This window comes from Microcaecilia unicolor, chromosome 4, assembly GCF_901765095.1.
Source record: "Microcaecilia unicolor chromosome 4, aMicUni1.1, whole genome shotgun sequence".
In the NCBI taxonomy this organism is placed as follows: Eukaryota; Metazoa; Chordata; class Amphibia; order Gymnophiona; family Siphonopidae; genus Microcaecilia; species Microcaecilia unicolor.
The window spans coordinates 18999108-19020028 of NC_044034.1; the positions used below are offsets into that span (position 1 = coordinate 18999108).

The following is a 20921-nucleotide window of genomic DNA, read 5'->3' on the forward strand; positions in this document are numbered from 1 at the left end:
AATTATTAGCCTAAACTATGCCAGGACAGACAGGTGCCTTCATGGAACAGTAGACTACTACACTTCTTGGGAAGAAGGGAAGTGGTCAGAAGGTGTCTCCAGTTTAGGACAAGGAATTCAAGCATTATTGTGTAGTATATGTCTTTAGAAAAACTAAAATTGTTCTGTAGCATTTTCTTGGAAGTGCTACACATTGTTATAATGTATGTGTGTTGGTACATTACAGAGAACAACAAGAATCAAGGTACCTCACGGCCAGGTTTCACAACCCTTAGGGTAAGATTATTTGATACTAGTAAAAGAGGCCTGTTTCCAACAGGAAACGGGCGCTAGCAAGGTTCCAGGGCCCCCTCCCTCCCTCCGTCCTCCGAGTTCCACGCCCCCCCCCCCCCCACTTGCCTCCCTCCCTCTTCTCCGAGTGCCAGGCACCTCTCCGAGTTCCAGGACCCCCTCCCCCCCCTCGTTCCATACACCCACTGTCCAAGTTCCACAACCCCGTGGCTCCCTCCCTCTCTGTGGCCTCCGAGTGCAAGCAGGACATGTGCTGCTGCCCCTCCCCTTCATAAGTGCCAGCTGTTTAAAACTTTTTACCTCCTGCTCCGCAGGCAACAGTGAAGTGCAGCACGCACAGACGCCGCTTCAGACTGCCTTCGCTTTTGCTTCTGTTTCAGCTGGTCCCACCCTTCCGCAAACAGAAAATGAGGGTGGGACCAGAGGAACAGCTGAAACAGAAGCGAAAGCAAAGGCAGTCTGAAGCGGCGTCCGTGCATACTGCACTTCACTGTTGCCGGCGGAGCAGGAGGTAAAATGTTCTAAACAGCTGGCCCTTACGAAGGGCTGGGGCACCTGCACACATCCTGCTTGCACTCAGAGGCCACAGAGAGGGGGGGGGTGGAACTCTGACTGGCGTGGGCCCGTGGAAGGAGGGAGGTAGGAGGTCATGGAACTCGGGGGAGGGGGGGCAATTGTTTACTCACCTCCGGTGGCTGCTGCTGGTTTCTCTTCCCTCTCACTTCCCATTGGTCCGCCCTGTGATGTCATCCCCAGGGCGGACCAATGGGAACTGTTACGAACCCAGGCATCCAGATGGAGGTGCAAATTATTATATAGGATAGGGTATTTCCTCCCTCATGGAGCCTTTGGTCCAAGTCCAGTTGTGGAGTTCATCTTTTCCATATTCTTCCTTTTTCATAGTAGGTTCCATGAAGTTTGAGTCCTGAACATAGTTCCAAGCCCCTGCTGGTGTAAGTGGTCTATTGAAAGGCCCATTATAGTGTTATAATATTTTAATACAAAAAATCCAAGAAAAAGATGAAAGCGATTATGAAGAAGGGACATGACATAAAATAAGGCAGATCATGCCAGACACCTTCAGTGTAAGAGAAGTTACAACTACTGCTTTCACACCTGTATGACTGTGCATAATTCATGTCTAGTTTTATTAAAAAAAAGAATATCAACCATCTATGCAATCAGCAGTTGGAAACTGGTGGTGTTCACAAAAAGGTGTAGGAAGGACTTTACACACCTGGCCTGTGAGTAGTACTGTCAGTCTAAGCCCTGCTGTGTCTCAGGACTATTGTAGCCCAGAAGAGGGGAAGCAGATGCAGGGTAAGATTAGTGATTATGATGGGTAATAAAGTACATTTGTCTGCTAATTGGTGCTGTGCCAAGAAATGGTTTGGCTTGATGGAAGCAATCAGCTTGCATAACTTTCTGCTTAAAATTTGGTCTTACTGTAATGACTGAAACCTGTATGCTACCTATTATATTTTGATTGTAAGAAACATAACAGCTAAATGCAGGTTACAGTATTTCTCCATATGGTGAATTGTCCTAGCTGTTGCACTCATTTTAAAGCATTTCCTTGGAATGGAGCCAGAGGTGGATTCTGGTTCCCTTTTCCCCTCCTCATATGACTGAGAGGTTAAATTTGCCAAAGATGACGGTGATTCTCAAGTTAACTTGGTTTCTGCAGAAAGATCTTTGTACCTAGAGTAGGGAGTATTTCAGCTAAAATTGCTCAAGAGCTATTACCAGTAGGACATGCAGGAAAGGTACTAAACCAAGACTCTTAAGTTGAATGTATATGTTGTCCTACTACTATTGTCCATATTCTCTGCAGAAGGTATTGTACCAATCTGTGGACTAGTCTCAGAAACAACAAATGTACTACCTGAGCATCGCTTCTGTGTATGTTGATGAATGCCGCAGCGTAGAAGCCTTAAAAAAAAAAAAAAAAAGAGAGAGAGAAAACACACATTTTGTAAATCAATGAAAAGCCTTTTCTCCAAGGACAAGCAGGCTACTTGTTCTCACATGTGGGTCGATGTCTGCGCCAGCCCAGGAATTGGCATTTTGCAAGCAAAATAAAAAAAAAAGTTTTGCCAGAGTGCGCGGACCGATTTCCCGCCCGTCGCGTGAGCGCGTTCCCTCAGTTTTTTCTCCGCGTTGAGTTGTGGTGTTTGCTATCACTGCTCCTCTCAGGCCCAGGAGAGAGTCTTCATTTTCTTCGTTTGTTATCCTTTTAAAAAAAAAAAAAAGAGTAGAGTCCTTTACTTTTGTTAGTTTGTCTCTCTTTTAAAGTTTCCTTTCTTTTTCGATGCAGCCGGCTTCAGGCCGTGCAGTCGAGTTTTTTCCCTTATTTTTGTACCTTTTTCTTTTAACAGGCACAATCGTGTCATTTGATTTCGCCGAAGCTGTTTTTTCTTCAATGTCATTGAAGACTGCCAGCGGCTTCAAACGTTGTACTTGGTGCAACTGGACCATCTCAGGTACCGATACCCACGCCTGGTGTATCCAGTGCCGTGGGCCCAACCATAGCCCAGCCGCTTGTAGTCTTCGTCTTCATAAGAAGAAACGGACCCAAGCGTCTCGAAGCCCAACGAGAAAAGCTTTTTGGGACTCGGTCCGGTCCTTCAACATCGGTAGCGAGGTCGGTGGCGTCGACATCGAGGGAAGCATCGAGTGGGTCTCCACCTGCCTTGAGGCCTCCTGCTATGCAGGCCCCCTGGGACCGACCTTTGTTGGACCCAAGCCCGAGGAGGCGTGAGGATTCCACGTCCTCATCGGTACCGAGGAGTTTCAATGATGGGCGTCGAGCGAAGGCGAAGAAGCACCGTCATCGTTCTCCTTCGACACATGGTGCTGGGAGCTCCGGGGCGTCGAGGGAATTGGCACCTGAGAAGCGTTGGCACCGAGAGGATCGCTTCCCCTCTATTCAGGAGGTGCCAATCCGTCAGTTTTCTGGCAGCCCGGTACCTGCTCCCGAGCCTCGACAGATTCTGCCACCAGCTCCTTTACCGACCCCGCAGCCTTGTCTGATGGCGGCTCTCGACAAGTGCATCAGGGCCCTGCTTCCAGAGCTTCTGGAAGGATTGCTGCACCAGTCTGCTTCGGTGTCAGGCATTTTTGTGCCTTCTGTACCATCTGCTGCAGTGGCATCTGGCCCTTCGCCTATGTTGAGGTGCTTGTCTTCGGTTCCGCCTGCCACCCAGGTCGACTCCCCTTTGACGTCGGTGGAGGAAGCTTCACCGCAGTCCAGGTGGGCGTTGACTTCTCGGCACCGCCATCGAGGACGTTGCTTCTCGGCGTCGAGGCAGGCTCAGTTTCGGACTGCTCTGAGGGATGTCTTGTCCGATACTGAAGTTGAGCGTTCATGGGAGGAGGAGGAAGATCCCAGGTACTTTTCTTCTGATGAGTCCTATGGCATTCCCTCTGAACCTTCCCCTCCACCAGAAAGGAGACTTTCTCCACCGGAGACTCTATCCTTTACCTCCTTTGTCTGGGAAATGGCTGCGGCTATTCCCTTCCCTATGGAGGTTGAGGATGAGCCCAGGGCTGAGATGCTCGAGGTCCTGGATTATCCTTCTCCGCCTAGAGAGGCTGCAACGGCTCCTTTGCATAATGTACTGCGGGAAGTCATTCCCTCTGTCTAATCCCATGATCCTGAAAAAGGCTGAATCCCAATATCGGATCCATGGTGAATCTGGTTTGATGAGGTCTCAGCTACCTCACAATTTCATGGTGGTGGACTCCGCCCTCAAAAGAGCCAAAAGCACTAGGGACTATGCCTCAGCGCCCCCAGGCAGAGAATCTAGAACCTTGGGCTCTTTTGGGATGAAGATTTATCAGGCCGCTATGCTCGCTGCCAAGACCCAGACTTACCAGTCCTTCACGAGCGTCCACTTGTGGAACTCAGTGAGGCAACTGTCCAGCTTGGTGGTTGCACTCCCGCCGGAGTAGGCCGAGCCTTTTCACCAGGTGGTCAGGCAGCAGAAGGTGTGTCGTCAATTCCTGGCCAGGACTACGTTCGACACTTTTGATGTAGCATCCAGTATCGCTGCCCAAGGTATAGTGATGCGCAGACTCTCATGCCTGCGTGTCTCTGACCTGGATCATTCGGTCCAGCAACGGATTGTGGATGTTCCTTGCCCGGGGGATTTTATTTTTATTTATTTATTTATTGCATTTGTATCCCACATTTTCCTACCTATTTGCGGGCTTTTTGATGAGAAAGTAGAGGAACTAGTTGCCCAGATAAGAAGCACAATGATGCTATGGATTCTCTCTCCGGCCGGGCGTCTTCTGCTACTACTGCTCATCTAGGAGGTTTTTTGGAGGGAAGATGAGTGCTCCCTATTCCTATGCTAGGCGTAGGTACACTCCTGCTTGGCAGCCTGCCCAGGCTCAGTCACAGCGCGCTTGTCAACAGCATGCGCCTAAGGCCACTGTGGCTCCCCAGCAAAAGCAAGGGATGGGCTTTTGACTGGCTCCAGTTCAGCATAGCCTCAGTAAACGTGTCCGTACCGGACAACTTGCTGGTTGGTTGGGGGGGGGGGGAGGAGGAGGTTAATGTTTTTTCACTAAAGGTGGCCTCTTATAACCTCCGACGGGTGGGTTCTTCAAATTGTCCGGTTAGGATACACCCTCAATCTGGAATCCAAGCCTCCAAATTGCCCACCAGGAGCTCAGTCCTACAGCTCCCAGCACAAGCAGGTACTTGCAGAGGAACTCTCCGCCCGTCTACAGGCCCAAGCGGTCGAACCCGTTCCACCAGGGGAAGAAGGGCTGCGATTCTATTCCAGGTACTTCCTTGTGCAAAAGAAAACGGGGGGGGGGGGGGGGGGGGGGGGGGGTTGTCCCTTCCTAGACCTAAGGGCCCTGAACAAATTTCTTATCTGAGAAAAGTTCAGGATGGTGTCCCTAGGCACCCTTCTTCCCATGATTCAGGAAAACGATTGGCTATGCTTTCTGGATTTAAAGGATGCTTACACACATCTCAGTACTTCCAGCTCACAGGAAGTAGCTTCGATTTCGGCTCTGAACAGCACTTTCAATACCATGTACTGCCTTTTGTCCTAGCGTCTGTGCCCAGAGTGTTTACAAAACACCTAGCTCTATGGTCCATCCAGTCTGCCCTACAAGATGGCCAGAGTGATTCTTGTGTGCAATTTGTATCCGTCTCTATCCTGATTCAAGTGTGAAGGTCCTTTAAGGATCCTTCTCCTTTCTTATATAGAGAAACTCTGTTTATCCCATACACTTTTTGAATTTGGTTACCATTCTTGTCTCCCCTTGGAAGGGTGTTCAGGCATCCTTAACCTCTATCTGAAAAAGTAGTTCCTAATATAAGTACATATAAGTATTGCCATACTGGGAAAGACCAAAGGTCCATCGAGCCCAGCATCCTGTTTCCAACAGTTGACAATCTAGGTCACAAATACCTGGCAATATCCCAAAAAATGTACAAAACATTTTATACTGCTTATCCCAGAAATAGTGGATTTCCCCCAAGTTCATTTAACGGTCTATGGACTTTTCCTTTAGGAAGCCGTCCAAACCTTTTTTAAACTCCGCTAAGCTAACTGCCTTTACCACATCCTCTGGCAATGAATTCCAGAGTTTAATTACACGTTGAGTGAAGAAAGATTTTCTCTGATTTGTTTTAAATTTACTACGAACCTTTTCCGGAGATGGGAAGGCGGTAAAACGAGAGGACATGAAATGAGATTGAAGGGGGGCAGACTCAAGAAAAATGTCAGGAAGTATTTTTTTTCACGGAGAGAGTGGTGGATGCTTGGAATGTCCTCCCGCGGGAGGTGGTGGAGATGAAAATGGTAACGGAATTAAAAAATGCGTGGGATAAACAAAGGAATCGTGTTTGGAAGGAAGGGATCCTCAGAAGTGTAGCCAAGATTGGGTGGCCCTTTTCTAATTCCACTGTATCTTTTTTTTAAGATGTGGTGACCAGAATTGAATAGTCAAGGTGCAGTCGCACCGTGGAGCGATGCAAAGGCATTATTACATCCTCATTTTTGTTTTCCATTAGTCTACCACCTGCATCCTAATTTCTTTCAAGTATTTAAACATCTGTATTGTATATCCCCTGTCTCCCCCCCCCCCCCCCCCCCCAAAAAAAAAAAACCTCCCAGTCTCTCCATGGCACAGGTTCTCAACCCAGTCCTCGGGACATGCCAGCCCACTCTGGTTTGAGCTATCCACAATGAATAGGTATGAGATTTGCATGTTCTACCTCAATTGTATACAAATTTCATGCATATTCATTTTAAGTGTCCTGAGGACTGGGTTGAGAACCCTGCTCTAGGGTATACATATTCAAGTCTCTTCTGGTACATCTTTTATAAACTCCTATATTGGTGATTCCAAGATCTGGTACTGGAGCTACCCCAGCCAGTCAGGTTTTCAGGATATCTGTAATTAATATCCATGAGAGACTGCTGTGCAGTGCTTCCACTGCATGCAGATCCCTCTCGTGAAGTGTCTACTTGTGGCACTTGGTGCGCAAGCCGTTGGATTTGGCAGACTACCACTGGAGCAGGCCAAGTCAGTACACCAGTTGCCCAAGCAGCAGAAGGCTTGTCAAAAATTCTTGGCCAGAGTTGCCTATGATATTTTGACATGGCATCCAGGATCACGGCTTAGAGTATAGCAATAGGCAGACTCTGTCCTGTAGAGGTTGGTAGATGCCCCAGGTTTTGGAGAGAAGGTTGAGGATGTTGCAGACCAGATCAAGAAGCATACTGATACCGTCTCTCCTGCCGGAAGCCTTCTGCATTGGCCTCCTCATCTAGGAGGGGAGGGGTGTACTGTCTGCAGTGGAGATATTGACACAGACACTTCAAAATCTGTCTGCCAACTTGTTGAGCTGCAGTGCATTGAGGGAGGAAACTTCACAGACACATTGGGGAGCCTCAAGGCACTTGATGCCCTTGCTGATGGTTCAATAGTGATGTCAGTAGGTGAAGAAAAGGCTGAAACCCAGACTTCACCATTGGAGTTCTTTTGATGGTCTGTGAGTACTGCTGAGATGACTAAGCGAGAGGTCATCTCTGACACTGATTCAAGTGGTTTACTATCAGATTTAGCATTTACAAATGAAATACCCAGGTAAGCTGATTCATTGCTTCTCTTTTCTTTCTCCAGGTGAGGGTTGAAGCTGTTTTTTTTTATTTGTTAGAGGCAAAGGGAATGCAGAGATGAAACACTGGATATCCTTCCTTTGGCTGACTTACCTCTAATATATACAGATTTCTATTCCTTGTGTACATCACGCTGCAGTGACAATTCACAAAATCCTTAAGCATGTATAGATGAGAATGTGTTGGAGTTTGCAGACAGTCTCATGGAAAAAGGTTGAGCATCTCTGTTTACTAATGGGCAAAACATATTATGGAAAATAATTGGCTGACTGCATTATGCTCATCAGCAACAGCTTCTGCAATGGTGCACAGAGCCTTACTTGCCTTCAGAGCCAAGATAGGATAGGCAAGAAAAGCTTGCTGATAAGCTATGCCATGCAGGCACTCTTTGGAGATGAGATGCAGGAAAGAGCTACCCTTATCAAGTAGCTGTGACAAACACTTTCCAGGCCCATATCTGACCCGGAATCGAGGACAAAGGCAGTTCACATACGTCAATCATGGGTAGGTTAGGTCTTGTTCTGGATTGTAGAGGGCTCAAGTCTCAACTAGCTCTGCAGCTAAAACCACAGTACAGGCATCTCAGTAGTCTGTACAAACAACCTACCACTAGGAAGGAGGCTACAGTTTTTGGCAAAAGTGCTGGCCCCTAGAGCCTTGACTTAGGTGGGTCTAAAGCTCAGCCAGTTAGGACATGGTCTATAGCTATTCAAAATACCACCTGGTTTTCTCAGAGACCACAGTGATGGGAGTATCAATAAGCTCTCTTCAAGGCAAATGTGGTTGAACCTATACTAATCAAGAAAAGAGGGCAAAGATTTTATTACAAGTAGGTCCTCATACAGGGGGTGGGGGAGGAGAAGAAGAATCTGTCCATGCTGGAGCTAAGGGCCCTGACCAACTTTCTAAAAAGAGAAAGGTTTAGGCTAGTATCCTTAGGCTACTGCTCTGTGCATGTCCCCCTGCCCCCAATGCTTTTCTGTACATCTGCTAGTTTCTGGGAGGTAACCAGCACCACTGTTACAAACATCTCTGTTTTGCACAATAACAGTAGCAGAACTATAGCAGCATCCAGGGTCCATGTAGGGAGAAAAAAAAAGAGCAATAACAGCTACAAACAACTGCCTCTAACATGAGATGATTGTGGCTGTTTTAAAGAGATGAAATTTAATAATTGAATGTGCCCCCTCTAGTGTGGAAGATAAGAGTAGCATTTGTTTTCTACTATCAACATATTTCTCAATGACCAACAATTTCTGCAGGATTCTAGATGTAAATATTAGTTCATTTCCTCGTAATCAATGTAGCAAAATCCCTAAAAGCTCACATCTTCAATGTGCAAATGTCTCCCTCATTAACCCCCTCTGTTAATGGTAGGCCACTTTCAACACACATGGTAACAAGAAAACTCATACTACCATCCAACCTTTAGACCAATGAAGATTGTCTTTTTGAGAACCAGCATCTCTTCAACTATAAATATTTAATCAGTTTTTCCCCACTATCTGCTTTCCAACATTTATGTCTTTACTTGGCTTCTACGCCTGCCTGCTTGTGTCAAAAGTCCAGAGCCAGGTTTGGCCCTCAGCTAGATTCCTTTTTTTTAGCAAATAGACCGCTTAACACTTTCACAAACAGTAATCTTTTCCATATCAGCTTTACTTGAGCTGCACATATTTTCATGCTGTCTACCTCTGGCTTTATAGGATTAGCTGTCTCAAGTTTCTCTGCTTTCATGAACATGCCTCTGGAACTCCATTCCTACTGCTGTGGGCAGTCTACATCCATGTGTATCACTTTCTCTAAATTCTTTTGCTCCATTAAAGCATCTACAGAATTCTTTTGCTCCATTAAAGCACTGTTAGGCTCCTAAAAATAGAACTGAGCCAGAAGAAACAGCAAAAGAAATTAAGGTGGAACAAAAAGATATGGAGGTACCCAAAGACAAAAAACACACCCAAATAACATGTTGAAACACATACCAGAAATGTAAATGGAAAGTGATGACCACAAATGCTCACAGTCTAGGCAACAAAGTTCATGACCTTCAAGCCCTGATGTTGGAGGCAGATTTAGATGTTGCAATCACAGAGACATGGCTCAATGGTTCCCATGAATGGGATGCAAACATACCAGGCTATAATCTGTTTAGGAAGGATAGAGAGGGTCGAAAAGGTGTAGCTCTATGTGAGAAGTGATATCACAGCGGCCGAAATGACAGGGACCTGGCGAAAGGAAGAAGCGATATGGATCACCCTAAAAAGAGGATAGCACCTCTGTCCACATGCGTGTTGTCTACAGACCTCTGACACAATTGGAGGAATTAGATAAAGACCTGATCGCAGATACTCAAAAGTTGGGAAACAAGAGAGAGGTGCTGTTGCTGGGAGATTTCAATCTGCCGGATGTAGATTGGAAGATTCCATCTGCAGAATCGGAAAGAAGCAGAGAGATCGTGGATGCTTTCCAAAGTGTTTCGCTCAGACAAATGGTGAGGGAATCCACGAGGGAGGGAGTGACGCTGGATCTGGTGCTCACAAATGGGGATAGTGTGTCAAATGTCTGAGTGGGTGCCCACCTGGGCAGCAGTGACCATCAAACGGTTTGGTTTGATATAACAGCTAAAGGGGAGAGCGGCCATTCAAAACTCAAAGTCCTGGATTTCAAGAGTGCTGACTTTAGTAAAATGGGGGAATACCTGAGGAAGGAGATGGTGGGCTGGGAAGAAGTACGAGAAGTGGAAGGACAGTGGTCCAGGCTGAAAGAAGCTATAAATAGGGCCACGAACCTTTATGTAAGGAAAGTAAATAAAAGCAAGAGAAAAAGGAAACCGATATGGTTCTCCAAGCAAGTGGCTGAGAAAATAAAGGCTAAAGAGTTAACGTTCCAGAAATACAGAAAAACTCAAGAAGAGGAACTCGGGGAGGAATACCGGATGAAACTGAAAGAAGCCAAGAGAGAGATATGTCTGGCGAAAGCGGAAGAACAAATGGCTAGAAATGGAAGAAGGGGTGACAAAAATCTCTTCAGGTATATTAGTGAAAGGAGAATGACTAAAAAGGGAATTGTGAGACTGAAAGATACTGCGAACCACTATGTAGATAATGATGAAGAAAAAGCAAATTTGCTAAATAGATACTTTTGTTCTGTTTTCACAGAAGAAAATCCTGGAGAAGGACCACGATGGACTGGAAAAGGTACAAATGAGAATGAAGTGGACAGAGCACCGGTCACGGAAGAGAGTGTGTATGAACAACTTGAAAAGCTAAAGGTGGACAAAGCCATGGGACCGGACAGGATCCACCCCAGGATATTGAGGAAGCTCAGGGAGGTTCTGGAGGGTCCTCTTAAAGATTTGTTTAATAAATCCTTGCAGACGGGAGAGGTTCCGAGGGACTGGAGAACGGCGGATGTGGTCCCTCTTCACAAAAGTGGTGATAGGGAAGTAGCTGGAAACTACAGGCCAGTAAGCCTCACAGTTATTGGAAAGGTAATGGAAGTGATGCTGAAGGAAAGGATAGTAAATTTCCTGGAAGTCAATAAGTTGCAAGATCCGAGACAACATAGTTTTACCAAAGGGAAATCGTGCCAAATGAATCTCATTGAAATCTTTGATTGGGTGACAGGAGAATTAAATCAGGGACGAGCTATAGACGTAATCTACTTAGATTTCAGCAAAGCTTTTGACACGGTTCCCCACAGGAGGCTCTTAAATAAACTGGATGGGCTGAAGATAGAACCCGAAGTGGTGAACTAGATTAGGAACTGGTTGACGGACAGACGCCAGAAGGTGGTGGTTAATGAAATTCGCTCGGAGGAGGGAAAGGTGAGTAGTGGAGTGCCTCAAGGATTGGTGCTGGGGCCGATTCTGTTCAATATATTTGTGAGTGACATTGCCGAAGGGTTAGAAGGTAAAGTTTGGCTATTTGCGGACGATACTAAGATTTGTAACAGAGTGGACACCCGGGAGGGAGTGGAAAACATGAAAAAGGATCTGAAAAAGCTAGAAGAATGGTCTAAGGTTTGGCAATTAAAATTCAATGCGAAAAAATGCAAAGTGATGCACTTAGGGAAGAGAAATCCACGGAAGACGTATGTGTTAAGCGGTGAGAGTCTGATAGGTACGGCTGGGGAGAGGGATCTTGGGGTGATAGTATCTGAGGATCTGAAGGCGACGAAACTGTGTGACAAGGCGGTGGCCGTAGCGAGAAGGTTGCTAGGCTGTATAGAGAGAGGTGTGACCAGCAGAAGAAAGGAGGTGTTGATGCCCCTGTACAAGTCATTGGTGAAGCCCCACCTGGAGTATTGTGTTCAGTTTTGGAAGCCGTATCTTGCGAAGGATGTAAAAAGAATTGAAGCGGTGCAAAGGAAAGCTACGAGAATGGTCTGGGATTTGCGTTACAAGACGTATGAGGGGAGACTTGCAGACCTGAACATGTATACTCTGGAGGAAAGGAGAAACAGGGGTGATATGATACAGACGTTCAAATATTTGAAAGGTATTAATCCGCAAACGAATCTTTTCTGGAGATGCGAAGGCGGTAGAATGAGAGGACATGAAATGAGATTGAAGGGGGGCAGACTAAGGAAGTGGAGGAGTAGCCTAGTGGTTAGGGTGGCGGACTTTGGTCCTGGGGAACTGAAGAACTGAGTTCGATTCCCACTTCAGGCACAGGCAGCTCCTTGTGACTCTGGGCAAGTCACTTAACCCTCCATTGCCCCAGGTACAAATAAGTACCTGTATACAATATGTAAGCCGTATTGAGCCTGCCATGAGTTGGAAAGCACGGGGTACAAATGTAACAAAAACAAAAATGTCAGGAAATACTTTTTCACGGAGAGAATGGTGGATACTTGGAATGCCCTCCCGCAGGAGGTGGTGGAGATGAAAACGGTAACAGAATTCAAACATGCGTGGGATAAACATAAAGGAATCCTGTTCAGAAAGAATGTATCCTTGGGAGCTTAGCCGAGTATAGGTGCCAGAGCTGGTGGTGGGAGGCGGGGATAGTGCTGGCCAGACTTATATGGTCTGTGCCCTGAAGAGGACAGGTACAAATAAAAAGTAGCACATATGAAATTATCTTGTTGGGCAGACTGGATGGACCGTGCAGGTCTTTTTTTGCTGTCATCTACTATGTTGGTTTCAGTCCACTATCAGTTCTCCAGTGCCTTTTAATGGTGTAAGGCAGACCCTAAAATGCTGCTAGGACAGGAAGTGGTATCCGTTGATATTTCCTAGTGGGGTATCTGGGACTATCTACTTCCCTTATTGCAGCTTCATCAAGTTTTTTTCAACAATGGTCACAGGATTTTAGCCAGTTCTAACACACTGCATACGTATCAAAATGTATGAATCTTTCTTCTAACATTGACTTCATGTGTGCTAACTAAGTACTATTTATTTCTAAAACTCTCAACAAGGCCACATGGAGAGAGATTTTCAAAGCACTTTAGTTCCATAGTAACCTATGGAACTTTGTAAGTCTAAGTGCTTTGAAAATGAGCCCTATGGTAATACCTTTTTCCAGCAGCTGGCATCATCCTCAAATTAGTAGCAGTAATGAGAGGGAGATTATACTGTCTTATTTCCATAGTATTACCAGCTAAATGCAGCACTATACCATACAAAAGCATTGATATTCTGGGGTTTTGAATTACTTTTTTTTTAATGGTAAATAGTGAGTGAGGATCTCTTTAAAGTGTGTATGAAAATGGAGAAATAAGACTGCCCACCATTACTTGTGCATAGTTTATTTTAGAGCACTGGAATGAATTTTCCATCAATTAAAACCTTAAACTTTGAGAAAAAAATACACAAGCCTGAGCTTAAGTTTTATAAAAACAGATAAAAAGTTGTGTCTAACAGAGCATTTGTATACTAATAAGATGCACAGGTAAGAACTGAAGATATCCCATCTGTCCATTTTCCCTTAAGTCCATAAGACTTTCCATGCTGGGTCAGGTAAGTGGTTCACCTAGCCTAAGATGTCTTCTTTTCAGGCACAGCTGCCTGAAGCAGCAGTTATTTATGGCATCTAGAAACATTACCTCCCTATCATGTTCTCATAGGACATACATCTGAGGAATTTGGGGGGGGGGGGGTGGTAATTGAAAGTTCCAAATATTATTATTTCCAGTTTTCTCAGAGAACAAGCAGGATAGTAAGCCCTTACAATTAGGTGATGTAATCCAACAGAGCCCATGCAAATCTGTATTTGCAGCTTAGGAGAAACTTCTCAAACGTGGCCTTGGTAACCACATAACCAGCTGGATATTCAGAATATCTACAATTAATTTGCACACAGTCAAGTTCTAGTGCATGCAAATTAACTGAAAATCTGACTGGCTATGGGTCCCAAAACAGGTTTTGGAAGCCCTGTTTGAAAAGCCTTTGGGAGGCACCATTCACATGCACCTGACTTGCTTCATAGCATTAGGTAGGATCTCCATAGTCTGTTTCTCTGCAGAGCCAGTACGATTGAGCCTTTCCAATTTCTTTTTTCAAATTCATGCTCATTGCACATGGCCTTATAAGAACATAAGTGTTGCTAATACTGGGACAGACCGAAGGTCTATCGAGCACAGTAACCTGTTTCCAGCAGTGGCCAATCTAGGTAGTACCTGACAAGAGCCTGGAACAGTAAATTGGATTTTATGCTGCTTATCCTAGACATAAACAATGGATATTCCCCAAGTCCATCTTAATAATGGCTTATGGACTTTTCTTTTAGGAAATTATTCAAACCTTTTTAAAACCCTGCTAAGCTATTCCTCACAGTTTCCCTAGTTAAGATTTTTAATCCTCTTCATATTTTTCACATTTGCCTCCTGTAGGTCCATTTTGAGTACCTGGCCACCTGGTCAGGTCTACTCCCAGAATTGAATCATTTGATTTTACAGTGATTTTTTTTTTTTTTTTTTTTTTTTTTGCACATGCCTCAGATTTTAAAAAGCCCTTGTGGCTTTGAGAAGTATAGGCAATGCAGCAAGACCAGATCCAGTACAAATACCTACAATTGATGCTTTGTTTTGTTACATTTGTACCCCGCGCTTTCCCACTCATGGCAGGCTCAATGCGGCTTACATGGGGCAATGGAGGGTTAAGTGACTTGCCCAGAGTCACAAGGAGCTGCCTGTGCCTGAAGTGGGAATCAAACTCAGTTCCCCAGGACCAAAGTCCACCACCCTAACCACTAGGCCACTCCTCCACTTTCAGGACCTTGGGACTGATTCTGAACCCTCTTGCTGCCATTTGTGTTTTTGCAGGCCTCGGAGGTATTTATGGCTGTGAAAAACAACATGAAAAGATCTTTTCTGTTTCTAAATCTAATCCATCCGCATCAGTCCTGAAGAATTCAGGAACTGCTCTGGACCCTGGAGTTGCATTATAGCCATTAAAAACAGGCATTGATTTATACCTGAAGGGTTATCATCATCATCGTAACATAGTAGATGACAGCAGAAAAAGACCTGCACGGTCCATCCAGTCTGCCCAATAAGATAAATTCATATGTGCTACTTTTTATTTGTACCTGTCCTCTTCAGGGCACAGACTGTATAAGTCTGCCCAGCACTAGCCCCGCCTCCCAACCACTAGCCCTGCCTCCCACCACCGGCTCTGCCACCTAAACTCGGTTAAGCTCCCAAGGATACATTCCTTCTGGACAGGATTCCTTTATGGTTATCCCACGTATGTTTGAATTCTGTTACCGTTTTCATCTCCACCACCTCCTGCGGGAGGGCATTCCAAGTATCCACCACGAAGCACAGATGTAGTTTTGGAACTTTCTGGTTCTGCTTCTCAAACAGACCACTGAATCTCTTCCTTTTTTTGCTGGATGGATCAGCTGACTCATTAAATTTTAACATGTGGCCAACGGCAGAAGCAGACATGCCAGAATGGAGCATATCGAACACACCTATTTTGTCACTAAGACACATCATATGTTTCTTTCTCTTACGATCGGTACATGAAAATTTAACTCACCCCCTGGATGCTTAGCGGCCATTTCCAGAAGCAGACTATCATTCAGATGGAAACAGTTTACTAAGGTGCGTTAGCATTTTTAACGAGCCCACAATTAGCGTGTAAGCGCATATAGGGATATTATAGGCACATAGACGGTTAATGCTCGTACATATTAACACACATTAAAAACGCTAACGCGCCTAACCTCTTGGCCATCATCAAACACTGCAGGCAACTGGTGGTGGAGGTCCACAAGCATAGGCAGTGATCCTTGTGGGAGCATGGGGTGTGAGTACTAAGCTACCACAGGTGTTTCACCCTCCACAGCAGCAAAAACAGTAGAAAACTTCTCTGCAAAACAACTTAAGCAACCAAAGCAAAGGTAGTTCAAGGAAAGAGGAATCTCAAGTTCAGCCTCAAATAGATTTATTAGAAAATGACCCTAATAAAGCTACCGTATTTTTCGGACTATAAGACGCACTTTTTTCCCCCAAAATTTGGGAGGAAAATGGGGGGTGCGTCTTATAGTCCGAAGGTAGCGTTTTTTTTACCTCCGTTCCGTACTTACAGGATTCCGTGTTCCCTGGTGGTCTAGTGACGTCGGGGCAGGAAAGAGCCCCCTCTTTCCTGCCCATCGCGCTGCTCTCCGTGCTTCTCAATGCTTTCCGACGGTCTCGGCGAGATTCAAAATGGCCGCCGAGAATCTCGGCGGCCATTTTGAATCTCGCCGAGACCGTCGGAAAGCATTGAGAAGCACGGAGAGCAGCGCGATGGGCAGGAAAGAGGGGGCTCTTTCCTGCCCCGACGTCACTACTAGACCACCAGGGAACACGGAATCCTGTAAGTACGGGACGGAGGTCCAAAACCCGGACAAGACGCACCGGAGCACCTAGGTTTTAGAGGAGGGAAAGAGGAAAATTTTTTTTTTCCTATTTCCCTCCTCTAAAACCTAGGTGCGTCTTATGGTCCGGTGCGTCTTATAGTCCAAAAAATACGGTACTTGAGATTCCTAATTTCTTGGACTATCTCTGCTTTGCTTTGGTTCCTTTCATCCACTAGCCTTCAATGACCCAGGCCACTGCTACTCCGCACGTGACTCAGGAGGATGTGGCCTCTCCTACTACCTGTTTACATTGTTGAAAAATTAGTGAAACAAAACTCACAAAAAGTAAAGGAACATTTAAATATAATACACTACTCCCTTACTATAAAATGGACCATCAGAATGTTAAGGCAAAACCAACAGCATATATTTTAAGTTGTAATTAATGCTGTTTCATCAGTCTCAAATGATAGCAAGAGAAAGTGCAAAACAAACTATCCAGTGATAAAAATCCATCTACAAAAATGTCTGAAAAATTACAACGCCCGTATCTACACAATTTTAACAGTTCAAATCATTTCCTATTTTATAAGTGAACATAATAAAAATATTGCTGGGTACATAGCTTCTGAATTGGAAATCTGTAATGTGCCATATTCTTTGCCCAACTTGGTACCAAAGGGCCTGCCACAGAATGCCTAGCCACCTGCCTGGGTCTACCCTGCAACCACTTAGAGGGTCTATCCCCAGCACAGCTCAGGTCCACCTGCACCTGCTGCTTGTGCTCTATGCTAGCACCCTTCTCCCACCAACTGGGTCCCAACCACCTCTGGGCGAGTCTCCTGTTCTCAAATTATCCCCAGTAATTTCTGGGTTACAGGGGGGGCTACACTCCCAGTAGTCCCACAGTTCCTGGAAAGCACTCACAGACCCAACACACAAACCACCAGGATTTTTGGTTAGTCCAGACAAGCAGAGACAATAAACTAAAAATGTTTATTGTCATGAAAAATTAGAACAGTGAACAGAAAAGGTGCAATCAACAAAACTATAACAAGTACCTGAAATATGGATCAATTATAAGACTAAATATTTGTTTACTATCTAAATAGTACCTGGGGAGTTCAGGACATATAGCTGCTCACTTTGTCAGACTCCTGGCAATCCAGCTCCTGCTAGATTGATGATTCACATTCTCTGATTGCTCTCTGTCACAATGCCACCCCTAAAACTGTGTTGCCCTAGGTTGGAGCCTAGCTTCTTAGTACAAAGCCAATCATGTTTTACTAAGCTGGATAAGTTTATCTGTACAGGTTTCATTGGATTACATCACCTAGTTATGAGTACCTGTCAGGATGTGTCTGCTGTCCAGAGAACACCTGCTACAGGCAAGCAACCTGTACATTCAGCATTTCTTATCTGTTTCATTGTCCTAGTCATGCCCCTGCTATACTTTCCTGCACGATTTTCATCCCACTTTACTATACCATGCTTAACAAGTAGTACCATCCCAACAGCAAATTGATAAATTTTGTACACTGGAGTCAGTGTCCCACTGATTATCCTCTTTCTGATGGGTTTCGGAAAGGATAATGTTCTACTGCAAATCCCACTTAATCTATGGCTTTAACATTGCTTCATCATTAGTAAGAATCTTTGGTGCCCATCCCCTCCTTTCTTCAATTCTGTTGCTAATGGTATTCGATTCAGGCTAGAAAATTATACTCTGGATTAAGACGACATGTTCCTTCACAGAAAAGGTTAGAAATGCATGAATGTTGACATAGTGTTCCACTGTATCCTATCCACTGACAAATGTCTGCTGTTTCTGCATTACATTAAAATTCAGGAAACATGATTTTCTACTACTACTTAATACTTCTAAAGCGCTACTAGGGTTACGCAGCGCTGTACAGTTTAACAAAGAAGGACAGTCCCTGCTCAAAGGAGCTTACAATCTAATGTTACATGATTAAAACTTTAAATTCCATCCTAAACTGTTGGAAGCACTGCTTCCTTCTTAGTTTCCTCTACTCAACTCAATTTGATAGCTGAAAGATATATCCATTTTTTTGGTTTACATTTTTTTAACATGTTGTTTATACTGACTTACTGAATGTTAGTTTAGGGTGTGAGTTTTTGACCAGTCTTACTTGGGAAGGAACTAGTTCTTCGATTTCTTATCCAGTTGGGAAAAGCAGCATGAGCAGAGAAGGGTTCAGTGCTAAAGAAGTTTTCAGATATATGAGGTAGCGCCTAAGTGCCATAAGAGTAGATCCAAGAAAGTGCGCCAAAATTTAGGTGTTAAAAATAGGGTGCTAAGTTCAAATTCTATAACAGCAATTATGTGCAAATATAGAATAGCCAGGCAGTATTCTGGTGTCTATATTGAAAAAAAGGGGGGGGGGGGGGGAAGTCTCAACTAATGCGGCAACTTATTATCCAAGAATTTTATTGCACGCACAAAAAGTCATCATAGACAAAAAAAAGTCATCATAGACATCATGGGAATCGGTACGCAAGCTGGAGTACATCTTTTAAAGATAAGTGTTTTTGTGCACTTTGTAAAGTAATAGAAGCGATAATGATGAAGCAATAATGATGATGTGTCAAAAGGATAATTCACATAATTAAGCATAAAACAAAAACATAAGTAATGCCACACTGGGAAAAGACCAAGGGTCCATCGAGCCCAGCATCCTGTCCACGACAGCGGCCAATCCAGGCCAAGGACACCTGGCAAGCTTCCCAAACGTACAAACATTCTATACATGTTATTCCTGGAATTTTGGATTTTTCCAAGTCCGTTTAGTAGCGGTTTATGGACTTGTCCTTTAGGAAACCGTCCAACCCCTTTTAAACTCTGCTAAGCTAACCGCCTTCACCACTTTCTCCGGCAACGAATTCCAGAGTTTAATTACACGTTGGGTGAAGAACAATTTTCTCCAATTTGTTTTAAATTTACTACACTGTAGTTTCATCGCAGGCCCCCTAGTCCTAGTATTTTTGGAAAGTGTGAACAGACACTTCACATCCACCTGTTCCACTCCACTCATTATTTTATATACCTCTATCATGTCTCCCCTCAGCCGTCTCTTCTCCAAGCTGAAAAGCCCTAGCCTCCTTAGTCTTTCTTCATAGGGAAGTTGTCCCATCCCCGCTATCATTTTAGTCGCCCTTCGCTGCACCTTTTCCAGTTCCACTATACAGAAAAAAAGATTTTTTTTCACAGGTTTTTTTTTTGTCTATGATGACTTTTTGTGCGTGCAATAAAATTCTTGGATAATAAGTTGCCGCATTAGTTGAGACTTTTCCCCTTTTTTTCAATATAGACACCAGAATACTGCCTGGCTGATTTTTTGATTTCACAATTAGAGAGTAGAGGAGTGTGGTAGCCGTGTTAGTCCACTCTTAAGGTTATCAATAGAAATCAAACAAAATAAAACATGGAAAAGAAAATAAGATGATACCTTTTTTATTGGACATAACTTAATACATTTCTTGATTAGCTTTCGAAGGTTGCCCTTCTTCCTCAGATTGGAAATAAGCAAATGTGCTAGCTATATAAGTGAAAACATTCAAGCATTACTATGACAGTCTGACAGGGTGGGAGGATGGGGGTGGGTAGGAGGTATGCATGGGGACATCAAAGCATATCATTGATATTCTAACAGGATGGGTGTGGATAGGTGAGGGGTGAGGTGATCAACAGAGACATACAGCTTTATGGTTTATAATGGGCTAGGACTTAAGCTGTATGTCTCTGTTGATCACCCCACCCCTCACCTATCCACACCCATCCTGTTAGAATATCAATGATATGCTTTGATGTCCCCATGCATACCTCCTACCCACCCCCATCCTCCCACCCTGTCAGACTGTCATAGTAATGCTTGAATGTTTTCACTTATATACACTGTCAGCTAGCACATTTGCTTATTTCCGATCTGACGAAGAAGGGCAACCTTTGAAAGCTAATCAAGAAATGTATTAAGTTATGTCCAATAAAAAAGGTATCATCTTATTTTCTTTTCCATGTTTTATTTTGTTTGATTTCTATTGATAACAATTAGAGAGCAATTCGGTTGGCATACGAGCAGCTAACTAGGTGTGAGCACTTACGACCAGGGCCGGTGTTGGGGAGGGGGGGCAAATAGATATCTCCTCCCCTTCTCCCCACCACAGTCTGTCTCCTTCTCCCTTCCTGATCTTAAAAAAAAAAATTTCCTTCTCAGAGAGGCCCCAGCACAGCAGGCCACTCTCACAAGCTGACTCTGACTGTCCTGAAGCTTTCCCTATCTGCCGCGACCCACCTCCTTCTGACGCAATTTCTTGTTTCTGCCTGGGAGAAAGCTTCAGGACAGTTGGAGGTAGGAAGATGGCTGCTGCATCAGGGCCCCTCTAAGAAGGGAAATAATTTTTTTTTTTTAAATTACAAGGCGAGGGGACGGGAGGAAGATGGACTGTTGATGGGGAGAAGGGGAAGAGATGCCCACACTGAGTAGTACCCAATGCAGGTGGGGAGATTGGGGAGGGGATCAGGGGCCCCTCCTTAATTTCTGCCCTGGGCCCCACCATATCTAAAACCGGCCCTGATTATGCCATGTCAAAGACTGATGTATATGGTCACACCTAAAGCAGGCAGTTGGTCCCCCATGTCCCCCCCCCCTTTTGTACTTGCGTG

General features: G+C 44.7%; 1 long non-coding RNA gene across 1 annotated transcript; it reads right to left on the bottom strand.

Moving 5' to 3' along the window:
• Window positions 1-12929: 12929 nt before the first annotated feature.
• On the bottom strand, window positions 12930-18615 carry LOC115468352. Its single transcript, XR_003941854.1, has 3 exons — window positions 18021-18615; window positions 17393-17394; window positions 12930-12951 (listed from the first exon to the last, which is right to left on the bottom strand). It is a non-coding gene; the product is annotated as an uncharacterized LOC115468352 (long non-coding RNA).
• Window positions 18616-20921: the final 2306 nt, after the last annotated feature.